Here is an 11,993-nt window from a genome sequence, read left to right as displayed (position 1 = left end):
GAGGAAACTCTCACTTTATTCCAGGGTCGTTTTCCAGGGGGCGGGGGGAGCGATTTAGAAGCAGGGCTCCAGAAGTGTCCCTGGCTCCCCTCATCCATCTCTCACATGCCTGCCACACCCACCGCCTGGGTGACAATGATGACAAGACTGCCACCTGCTACCAGGGGAAGGGTTTGCAGGCTACTAAGCAACGTCAGACCTGCTGCCTCATTGAGACCTGTCTGCTGCCTCACTGGGACATCTCAGCACGCTTCTAAGATCGGGAGAAGATGACCCTCAACTCTCCTATTTACATGTAAAGTTGCTTGAAATACAGAGCAAGAAAGGGACATAGCTAGTCAGTGGCAGAACCAGAAAGTCCAGGCTATAATCTGGGATTTCTCTGAGGGCACCCAAAGGTAATTGGCCCACCCATTGAACACGGGGCCTGCTTTTATGTTATTTCCCACTCGGACAAGAGGTGTGCTGCCTGTGAGCGGGGATGGCTCTCTGATTGCCAGTCCACCACGTGGGAACAGGCAGAGATGTGACTACGGGGCCCCAGGAGTCAGAGAACACTTGTCAGCATCAGGAAGGAGCCCAGGGTCTGGCTCCTCTGGGTGGTTCTGTGGGGTCCTGGGAGCCAGAGAGGGCAGCAAAGTGAGTCTGGTGTGGGTGCCCGGGTAGCAGGGCTCCAACCAGAAGGGTGAAGAGCAAACAAAATAAAATAAAAATAAAACAAGCTCCAGATTTAGCTAAAGGTCAACCCTATCTATAGCCAACTGAGAGGTCTATTTCTGTTCGCTTGTCTTGTTTTAATCTTATTCAACAGTGTGTTTTCAGACTGTCTGCCTGGGGCCATGCAGTTCTATCTACAGTCAGGATGCACGAAATCGCCAAGTTAGGAAGAACATCTGCGACCACTCAGGCCGACTCCCCCACTGTGCAGGTGATGACACCAAAGCCCAAGGAGGTCTGGTGACAAATTCAAGGTCAGTCTCCTACCATGACAGAGCAGGGATTAAGATAACCCTGCTGCCTGCCATCTAAACCACCTTCCACTTCCCAAATGCTCAGGAATCCATTACCTAACATCATGGCTATTTTTGTACTAAACATAATCTGCCCAGAGACAAGTTTCTGAAAATTCTGCACTCGGTTTAGTAGTTTTCATCAAAATGTCCCAGCCCCTTCTGCCTTCCTCATAATGGCTTCTCTGTTTGCTTCTGTGACTCCTTCAGCCTTGGGTAGTTTTTACTGCCTTTTATTCTTATTCTGTCATAAAGGAACTCCAGCTATTTCTAAATGTGTCCTCTGTCTTTGACAGTGTCTATCGCCGCCCACCCTGTGACCCTCCGCAGGGTCCGCGGTGCCACTGCCGGGCTGCAGCACGGGCCAAGAGTGCTGTGGCATCGACTTTCACAGTGATTTGGAGGGGGACCTGATTGAGAGAATAATTATGCTTCCATAGTGTTAATTAACCTTCCCTGTCCATTCGCCGAGAATAATGTTGACATCTTCCAGGTTAGGAGTTGCTTGTGAGCGAAGCTTCCTCTCTAGCACTCGGGGCTGTATGCGATTTTCCACTCCAGTGACTAGTAGTGTATAATGCGTGAAGTCGGTGCCCCCCAACCACAGAGCCGTCTGAGGGGCTGAAAATCGAAGTCTTCTTCTATTTGGCTCTACTGCTGAACACTCCAGAGGAAACTGGTTCAGTCGCTGCAGCTCCTTCATTGAGAAAGACAGGAAAAATATGTCTTCCTTTGTTGGCAGCAATATAAGACTGAGCTTGGCACTACTTTGAATGATCTCTATGTATTCAAGAGCCGTGTCACTCTATTTGCTCTGCAGACACAATGAACTCAACCAGCAGAGTGAGGACAGCAGGGGAAGGGAAGGAGTCCAGGAAGGCCCCCGGAGGACGGAGCCTTGGAGAACGTGCAGGTACGCACCAAGGAGCAGGGAAGTCAGGGTCCAGGCAGAAACAGCCCACCAGGCAGCTCAGGAGCACGATGCAGTGCGGGTATTAGGGGGCCGCCTGGGCGGGCAGCTGGAGTGTCAGGCGGGAGACTGGGAGTGGGCCCAGCGGCAGGTGCGGCGGGATCGGGGCGGTCTTCCCCAACTCCTGGAGCCTGCAGACCGGGACATCTTAACCCGGGGCTCGAATGCTCTCTGAAATCTGAACAATTATCTTCAAAGTGTCTGTCTCGGCGTATTTCTTAGAAACTTTTCAAAGGCACAGGCGATCCCCTAATGTTTTTAAATCAGCTGCTAGAAAGGACGAGAAGCCATGGAAGTGTTTCTAAGAACAAGAGCAACCCGGTCACATGTTCCCAGATCCCTCCAGTGCCTGTGTGGAGAGAGGACCCAGCAGAAGTGAGAAGAGTAACGAGGGCCATCAACAGGCACGAGGGCGAGCGCAAACCAGACCGAGCCTGCGCAGCGGACAGCAGGGCAAATCAGACCGAGCCTGCGCAGCGGACAGCAGGGCTAGAGCCGAACGCTAGGAGGTCATGGTGGAAGAGTTTAGAGACCGACTGCGTGGGGGGGGGGGGAGCAGAAGCTGGCACACTCCCCAGATTTCTAGCTTGGGGGAGGCACACGGCAGTGCTGCCAAATGAAGCAGGGGTCGCAGGAGGAGGAGAAACCATTTTGAAGGGAAGATGGTAAACGCAGCTTTTGACACTTTGCACTTAAGTTTCCTATGGGGGTAGATGTTCAGAGATGGTCAAAATGTGTTCAGAGTTTGTGGGGTGATCTAGGAAAGACCATTAATGTTTATTTAGGTGCCAGGTAAATAAGATTAACTAGGGAGAGAACGTGGTGGGAGAGTAGAGCGAGGCGGGAGACAAACGCCTGTGGCTCCGGTGTTGAAGGGTGGAGAGAAGAGGCCACACGGGCGGAGGTGGCAGAGGGCCTGAGCCAGGTGGAGGGAGGGTCACAGGGTATGAGAGCAGTCGGTCCGTGAGCCGAAGCCTGAAAACTCTTCGTTGGGCTTTGCAAGTGGAAGGTTACAGGTTTCCTTAGCTGGAATGGTACCACCGTCTTGATTCAGGTGGAAGAAAAAGTGGTTATGAGTTTTAAACGTTTGAAAGGTGACGAAGAAGAAACAGTGAGTGTCTGTTCAGGCTGCAGTAACAAAACACTGAAGATGGGGGCTTGTAAACGAGAGCGATTTCCCTCTCACGGTTCTGGAGGCTGGAAGTCCAAGATCACGGCACTGGCAGATGCGGTGTCTGGTGAGGGCCCAAGGTTGCACTCCAGTGGTGGAAGGGGCGTCTGCATTCATGAGGGGGTCCACCCCCATGACCACATCACCCTCAAAGGCCCCAGCTCCCAGCACCATCACATTGGGGATTGGATTTAAACATATGAATTTGGGGGGGGACACAAACATTCTACCCTCCCAGGTGCTGGTAACACCACTCTACTCTCTGCTTCTGTGAGCTCAGCTTTTCAGGCGTCAGAGGTAAGTGGGACCTCACAGTGTCTGTCTGTCTGTCTGTCTGTGTCTGGCTTGTTTCCCTCAGCAGAGCTCCACCTGGCTGCTGGGTTGGCCTCAATAACTGCTTTTAATGTCCGATCAGCAGCATCGTTACTGCCTATTAATCTTTGAATACTGTCGACTACCACTTTAAGACATGATGTTCACTTGCTATTATATCCATTCCACACCTTTGTCTTTTAAAAATTGTGAAGGAGACACAAGATTTCTTGAACCTTTTTGTCCTATTCTTTATCTTTCCTACATAGGGGATAGTTTTCATCTCCTTTCATTTTTTTCTCTTTCCTGACTCTTTGTAGCTCACTTTTTAAAAAATGCAAAGACCTAAGTTAGATCTAACACTATAGGAACCAGCTTACAAGTGATTATAGTGGAAACGTGATTTTCTGACTCTCGAAAGCATTTTCATCGCTGCATTTCTCCCCACTGAGCTGCGCCTGCCGAATCCTTCCTCTGTGCATGTGCGGTGCCAATTTTTAAACCCATTCCTGGTGAAATGCATCTTTTCCCCTCTCAGAACCCTCTGCCTACTCAACCAAGGAGCTGAATTCGCACCTCCCTTCCAGGATGTGAAAGCAGGAAGGATGCCCCTGCCTCACTCGGCACACCCAGCTCAGTGGGTGTGCCCTCCACTCCTTCCAGGTCAGGGACAAAGACCTGGGTCCACACTGATTGTGCGGCTGACTGTTGGCAGGCAGGTTCTCTGGGGAGCGATCGGGAGCCCCATGAGCATAACTCAGCTCTGCGTGCAGAGGCACATGGTGATCGGTCCGTGGCAGCCCCTGAAAACCCACCATCAGCAAACCAGAGGTTCGCCTTCAGGAGGACCAGAACGAGACCTGCAACAGGAGTTCTCTCCTCGGGGACACAGTGAGTGTCTCTGGTTTGTCCAAGATTCTCACTATGCCTGAGCTACAGCCATCGACGGAAGGGCTGGGACAGTTTTACTCTTATGTTCTGAAACTCCCAGTTTCCTAAGGACGACCTACAATGGCCGACATCCCTAATCATCAGGGAAATGCAAATCAAAACCACAATGAGATAGCACCTCGCACCTGTTGGGATGGCCATTATTTTAAAAAGCAAAGACCTCAAGTGCTGGCCAGGATATGGAGAATCTGAAGCCCTTGCACACTGCTGGTGGGAATGCAAACTGGTGCAGCCTCTGTGGAAAACAATACAGAGGTTCTTTAAAAACTTAAAAATTAAACTACCAGATGATCCAGCAATTCTACTTTTGGGTATCTGTCCAAAAGAATCGATCAGAATCTCCAAGAGATGCTTGCACTCCCGTGTTCTCTGCAAGAGTGTTCTCAAAACCCAAGACCTGGAAACAGCCCAAGGGCTAACAGATGACCAGGCAAAGAACATGTGCTGTATACATACAAGAGAGTATAATTCAGCCTTGAAAAAGAGGAACAGTGTAGAGAGGACCTGGAGGAGTTTGCAAGTTTATAAAGCTAGCAAATGAGCTCTATCAAATGCTACACAGCTGATAACAACAGTTCATAACAACAGTTCATGTGTATCACCAGCCACACTTCCCTGAAACTCCACTTTTGCTGGGGGAGTAGGTTGTAGGCACCTGCAAATTCTTCATGAAGACCGAGCCCTCTCTCCAAGAAAACCCACATTCCCGAGTACACTGGGAAGTTGGGGGTCTGTTCTGGAGGCTGCAAGGGCTCCCTGCCATTATGTCCCTGCCCCCAGCAGCTGTTAGGAAAATGACTGTGTGAGATGCTTCCCTTTGATTTACGAATAAAGTGGAAAACCACTGCCTTACTATTTCAGAGAAAAAGCCAGGTGCTGGCACGAAGAAGCAGCTGCACGGCCAGCCCACCTCTTTCTTTTCGTGTGCCCGCTGGGAGATCAGAGGAGTCTGGAGAAGAATGGGTGGGACCTCAGCAGGGCAGCGGACCTGTTATGTTAAAGAAGCAGACTGGGGTTAGTTTGAATCATCTAAGTACAGTGAGTCCATCTCACCTACCTGGGCCGGGGTGGGAGGCAGGAGGCATTAGTAAGCCCATCTATAGGCTAAGACCAGTGAAATATTTGCTCTGGGACTGAATGTTAAAACAGTTTTGGATTCAGTTGTTCTAGAGAGTTACTCTTTTAGTGAGAGCAATATCGATGCCAGTAAAGTTAGGAGTTTATTTCTTTTAAAAAGCTTACTCCATAAGATTATCTACTCTACTGTTTAGTCTTTGAATTCTTTAATATAGTTTTCAATTTTTAAGTGTGGTTTGGAAAAGTCATGGGTTTTTCTGGATCTCAGAATAGGATCTCAGACTGCTGCCCCCTGGTGACAAAGTGGCAGCAGTGTCACAAGTGACAGACAACAGCTTCCAGTTCAGAAACTACAGATGAAGAGTTAAGTGACAGCCAATGTCCCACATTGAGTAGACACTGTCTTTGTGACACTTTACCACAATTCTTCCACGTCTAGGACTGTGTCCACGTACCCATGTCCCTTTGCTCAGGGCGGGGTCAACTGGACACTGTAGTTGTACTAACAGCCTGGGGAAGGCTGGCAGCAGAGCTGAGAAACGTGGTGAAGTGCCACACGCAACACAGTCACCATAGAAACACTGACATGCACGACCAAGACCAAACTGGACACAAGGTGGGGAGTCGGTGAGGTTTCGCTGCAGGTCCACATCTCCCCTCGTTCCCCACGCCCCCCGGACCTCTCTCACTCTATGGCCCCAGGCATATTCTCACGGTTCGCGTGATGACCTGAAGTGATGACTCCATACCCCACACACGATTCACTGGCAATGATGCGCAACCAAGGTGACTGCCCCTCCCCCACCCCGTGGGCTGAGGGCGTTGACTGGAGGGCACGGGAGAGTCCGTGCTGAGCCTGATCAATGATGGGTGGCACGACTGAGGTACACGGTCAGGACCATGACCCCGAGTGAACAAGGAGCTGGGGGGAGTCCGGTGGGAGAGCTGAGACCGGGGAGGACAGGTGGGTGAGCCCTAGGATCAGTGGGGCATCTGACAGTTCACACAGTTCTCAGGGTCGGAGCTCACGGAGCACAGGGCCCACACTCAGGCTGGCGGGGATGACTCGTCGTCATCAGAAAAGAATTGTCCCTACGTGGTTTCTGACAGGCAGGAATAATAGCTACGACATGTCACCTTCGGAGAACACTGGGCAGATTGCATGGGGGCTATAAACCAATCCAGGGCCTCGCCTGCCAGACGGACGGAACAGACCGTCAGACTGGGATGATCTGGCATTACAGGCAGAAAGAGCTCCCAGGACTCCAACAGAAGTAGGACCCTCCTAACAGAGGCCGGGCAACCAGAGTGGAAAACTTGGACTTGAGGAGTCATTGCACAGGGCTTTACCTGCTCCAGTGGCTTATGTGTACTGAGTGCTCTTGCTGTGAACTTGACATTGATGACCTCATCCTCCCCTGAGAAGCCAAGGTTACTGCTGTACAGATGAGTAGTGTCTGGTGACTTCGCCAATAAGAGGTGACATCAGGATTTGAATACAAACAACCTGACTCCGGAGCTTGATGCTTTTATTTTATTTTCCAGTTTTACTGTGAAATGTTTGCCAAAAGCAACTAACACATCCATCACCTCACACGGTTGCCATTTTTTGTATGTTGAGAACACTTTGAAATGTCAATTATACAGTACCATTATACAATTATACAATGTATCGTTAACCTCCCTGAGCCGTCCCTGCGATGCCTGAATTTACTCATCTTATAACTGAAAGTTGGATGCTCCTAATTGCTTCACTCTCCTGGCCCTGACGCCTGACACTGACCGCTGCCTGCAGGCACACTGCCCTTGTCCAGAGGGTAGAGGGGAAGGTAAGGCACACATCAGGACAGGTATAAAGAGAAGGTCATGATTAGACTCAAGTTCATGTTTTTGTTTTTAAAAAGAAGAACAGATCAAATGGTGTATAATGCAGATAAAATTATCCTGAATGCAACCAAACCAAATGACCTTGAAGTGAACGACAGCCTGGCCCTTTCTAGTGGAGCATCCCTCACCAGGGAAGTGGCCTGATGGGGGTACAGATGAGTCCCTATTTCATAACCTGATTCCCAAACTGTCACCAGGCCCAGACAGAAGCCCCTCACTCCGACTAGTGAGACAGGAAAACTGAAAGGCGTCCCCAGCCGTCCTCGGACCCTCTGGCAATGCGCCCATTCACATCTGCCCCCTGAAGACACATGGGGGCCACCTGGAATCTCTGCTCAGACATTTCTGTCCGAAATACTTTGGGCCCATTTATTTATTGTGATGAAGCTCCAAATTCCTTCTGTAAAAAATAAAGTTAAAAACTACTCTGTATGATTGTTCGCATTTCCCAAGCCCCTCAGACACAAGCCCACCAACTTTTGGGTCAGCCTCGTGCCTCCAGATTACGGACGCTACCATTCGATTCCCGAGTACCAACTGTCTTCAGAAGGCTGTGCGGTGTGGTTAGGGTGCTTGAAAACACACCACAGCCCCTGACCTCCCCCCAGTACCTGGAGAAGAAAACTCGAACCAGCCGGACAAACTTCACTCCTAGGCAGAGTGTCTCCCTGAGTCCCTGTGTCCTCCAGAACCTCCCCCATGGATCCCCGATGGCGTGTGATGCACGCTCCACCCAGGCCCTGAGCCTGCAGGGGGGGACCAGCTGGGACAGGGCCAGGTGGCTCCCACCCCCTCCTGCTGAAATGATTCCTTTTTCTGGGGTCTTCCCCTTTGCAGACTTCCCAGCCTTGATCTCCCCTCATTCATTTGAAACTGGCTCCCCTTCAGCCCTTGCTCCTCTGTGCTTCCAGCTGACCCTCCTCCCACGTCCCCAATAGGCTGACCCTGCAACTGCCTGCTCCCCGGCCCCTCCTCTGAGCCTCCCTGGGATGCCTCTGGGAGGAGTTGGGGTTCTATGAGGGAAGGGGGGCTGTTCTAGGGAAATAGGAAGATCTCACTTCTACTGAGCATTTACTATCTGCACATAGCACCTTTTTTTTTTTTTGGCCCATGGTATATTTCCCCATTACCCTCACAGCTAATCCGAGTGGTTTGTATTGATATTCCCACTTTATAGATGAGAAAACAGAGGCTCTGAGTGGACCAGGAACTTTCCCAAGGTCACAGCATCTGCTAAAGTTGTCATTCCAATCCAGGGTTGTGTCATTTCAAAGCCCACCTTTTCCATTCTAGTCTAAAATAGCACATCTCTGACAAGTACATTAGAAAGTACTAATACTTAGTTACCCCAAAATGCAACTCAGCTTATTTTACTCTGGATCCGTGGAATCAAGGCAATGAGGGAAGGAGTGTGTCTAACTGAGAAAGAATGGCATTGGTTTGTATTTTTTAGTAGGCTTTTTTTCCCCTGAAGTTCCATAAAAGAGTAGCATGCTGATTTTCAGGACCAAGCTAAGAACAAAGTATTTAAATCCTAATTTCATTTTAAAAGAATAAAGAGTTCATCAAGGTAAAAAATAAAGTTTAAGACATAGAGTCCAAAGTTTAACTATCCTTAATTTTAGGCAGGAGCAATACAACCAAAAGGATTTAAGTAATAATATGGATAATTGGGGGAAGCATTTTGTCAGTTTAACACACAAAATAAAGTTGGGCAACATGAGGTCCCCACTTCATCTCTCTCCTGCCAGTGTTACTTGGCTACATCGGTTTAAATTCATACTCTAGTGTCTACAGCTGCCGACTTTCTCTGATGGCAAGAAGCACTTGCTTTCTCATACAAGCCTTCTTTGTTTGCAGGAAACGAAAGAAGGAGGGTTGATCTAGGTGAACACCTCTAAAATGCTTATTCTGTATGTGGGAAATGGACAAAAATTGTCAAGAAATTGATTTATATGGAACTAGGAGGTCGCAGGCTGGGGTGGCTGAATTTATTCTCAGCAGCTGAAGTCACTGGTTTATCTTTCTGTAATACATTTTTCATCTTCAGCTTCCGGCATCGTTGCCAAGTTCCATGAGAAGATGCTCAAAGATTTGCCACTGAGAGCAAAGGGCCTCTTTGTTGTATGAAATTAACCTCCCAGCCCCCGCCCTGTATCCCCAAGGCCCACGTCGGACACATGAAACACAGATTCCATTCCCATGTGTGGCTCAGAGAGCTAACTGTCACCATGCGTCATTTCATCTGCTATAAACAGGGGTTGCCTGGATGAGCAAGTGCTCTCAGCCCCATTGAAGGTACTGGGGACCAATGTGGATTATCACTTCTGTTTCTCAGGCCCCAAGAAGCTCTGGAACTGCAAGAAATCTCCAGGGGAGCACACCTCCACCACACTGGGGTCACTTAGGTCGCCCCACCCCATGGAGCAGAGCAGAAAGGGGGCTCAGACAGGGCTGTACTGAGCGAGGGGTTTCTTCCCTCACCAGCTTGGGCTGAAGCCCCTGCCTCTGTCACAGGGGAGCAGGGGAGGGTGAGCGAGGAGGGCAGGGAGCCTGCGTGGAGAGGGCAGGCAGAGCCACCCTCAGCCCCCGGGCCCCCAATGCTCCTAATCCTCCCCTCTCCCTCTCCCACAGCCAGCCTGCGGGACTCCCAAACGCCCCAGGTTCCACCGCCCCGGGGTGCTTCCTCCCTGCATTCCTCCCACACAACCGGATAACAACCACTCTCAGGATGAAGCGCTTCCAACACACAGGAGAGTAGGAACAATAATACAACAAATGCCATGTACCCACTACCCAGGTTTTCTCAGGACCCAGAGACACCCAGGCTGGTGGCCGTCCCAGGGCAGCTCTGCAAGCCAAGCCTGTCCCTGATTTACTTCTCTGTCCGCCTGGTGACGCTCAGGGGCAGACGTCCGGGGTCTGCATCGGCGGAGATGCACAGACAACCCTCCGAGCTGAGGGAAGGCACTGTGAGGCAGCGGTTTGCCTCCTCCCCGTTATGGAAAAACAGAGGAGAAAACTAGCACAGGCAGCCAGAGAAGGCAAAGGCCCGAATCACCCGCTAACAGAATAACCCAACAGTGCAAAATAGAGAATAAGCTGCAGTGGTCATTCTCCTGAACATATTTCCACGTGACTAAATTTCCCAAACGCCTGGTCCAGACAGTGAAATAAAATCAAACCCAGACACACCAAGGAGATTTTCACACCCACAGTTCTATTCAGGGAAAAAAGAGGCATCTGGACCTCCAGTTACCTGTGAACCTGACGCTGATCTGGATCTGAAGCATGTCTCCCAGACGCCTCCTGGAGAGGCCCCAGGCTCTGTTTCTCCCACACACAGCAGGCTCCTTACGCTGATGTTTCCGCCTGGACGCCACGTGGCTTGGAAGCAGCAAAGCAGCAGAAAGCCCACCCGGGTTGGAAGGAGCCCCGCGGGACCCTCGGACCTCCCTGAGCTGCCTGCCTGCAGCCCCAGAGGGACCCAACTCTCCCGAGGTCTCAGGATCCGCCGAGATAGCTGCCTGCTGGTTCCAGGTGGATCCAGGTGGATCCAGGTATTAGACTAGCTGACTGCAAACAACTCTTTTAACTTCAAAATCCTAACACTCTGTGATTTCAAGGTCCCTCTTCTGCAGAGCTGGGGTTCTGACATGCCTGGAGGTGCTTCCCTGAGGTGCACCCAATGGGCCCTGGAACTTCCCCAGCAGCCCAAAGAAGCCCCCCTTCCTTCCCTCACACTAGGTCCCAAGTCCTGGTGGCTGAGAGTGAGCGAGGAAAGCACACACCTTTGTAAGAGGACGCCGTGACCTACACAGCTCCCCACCAACCACGCAGGTCAGAACAGACTCAGACCGGGCTGGCCTGGGTGCCTCTCCGCCTACTCAGACAGAGCAGCACAGCTCCCTGAGAGCTTGCAGCTCAGGCCACTCTGGAGAGGCAGGGGCAGAGTAAACGCTGCCCACTCTGGAGAGGCGGAATAAACACTGCCCCCTGAACCTGCCAGGGTGGTTCACAAAGAGTCAGTGAAAAAATACGTCCAACTCCTGGCTCAGTGCCGGGGGTACAGGAAGACACAACACGCGCTGTTGTTAGGCACCAGCGGGCCTCCCAGGAGCCGAAGACAGAATGATACTGGGAATTGTGTGGGCCGAGGCCCCACCTAAGGCAGCGGAAAACGGATACCTGGGAAGAGAAATGGTTCTCCCAAGCTCATGCCACCGGGTGGTGCAGGAGACAGATGAGACTGCGCGTCCGCTAGCCCCGTGTCCCTCGCAGCTGATGGCGTTCTCTTTCTCAGCTCATCCCCTCTCTCCGTGGCCACGCCACTGTCCTCAACATTTACATGGGGTTTTTCTTCCCTAAAGTAAAGGCAGTAGCCTCCCTGGGGCCCAAGGAGACCAACTCGCTTCCCAGAACGAGCCCCCTGGCTTATGCCTCATGTTGCCCAGCGCTCCCATTAGCTCCGCACAAAACATCCTTGTGTTTCCTTCTCTTTTCTCCGCTAGCCCTTTAGACACTCAGCAGAGCCCTGTCTGAATGCTATTTTGGAAATCCAAACACTCGTAATGACTCCTGTTCGAGACTTTCCCTCACCTGTCAGGAACCCTGG

The 11,993-nt window shown here is 51.0% G+C and overlaps 1 long non-coding RNA gene across 2 annotated transcripts; it reads left to right on the top strand.

The window, feature by feature from the left end:
- Positions 1-246: 246 nt before the first annotated feature.
- Positions 247-5,269, top strand: LOC128627959 (uncharacterized). Of its 2 annotated transcripts, none has more exons than XR_008392263.1 (5): positions 247-295; positions 812-971; positions 1,831-1,923; positions 3,390-3,448; positions 4,002-5,269. It is a non-coding gene; the product is annotated as an uncharacterized LOC128627959 (long non-coding RNA). The 2 variants fall into 2 exon arrangements; XR_008392262.1 differs by having other exon boundaries at positions 2,317-3,448.
- The last annotated feature ends 6,724 nt before the right edge of the window (positions 5,270-11,993 follow it).

This window comes from Artibeus jamaicensis, unplaced genomic scaffold (genome assembly GCF_021234435.1).
Source record: "Artibeus jamaicensis isolate MK-2021 breed Jamaican fruit bat unplaced genomic scaffold, CSHL_Jam_final contig_497, whole genome shotgun sequence".
Lineage (NCBI taxonomy): Eukaryota > Metazoa > Chordata > Mammalia > Chiroptera > Phyllostomidae > Artibeus > Artibeus jamaicensis.
The sequence above is the reverse complement of the archived record's forward strand: the minus strand, read 5'-3'. Positions and strand labels throughout refer to the sequence as shown.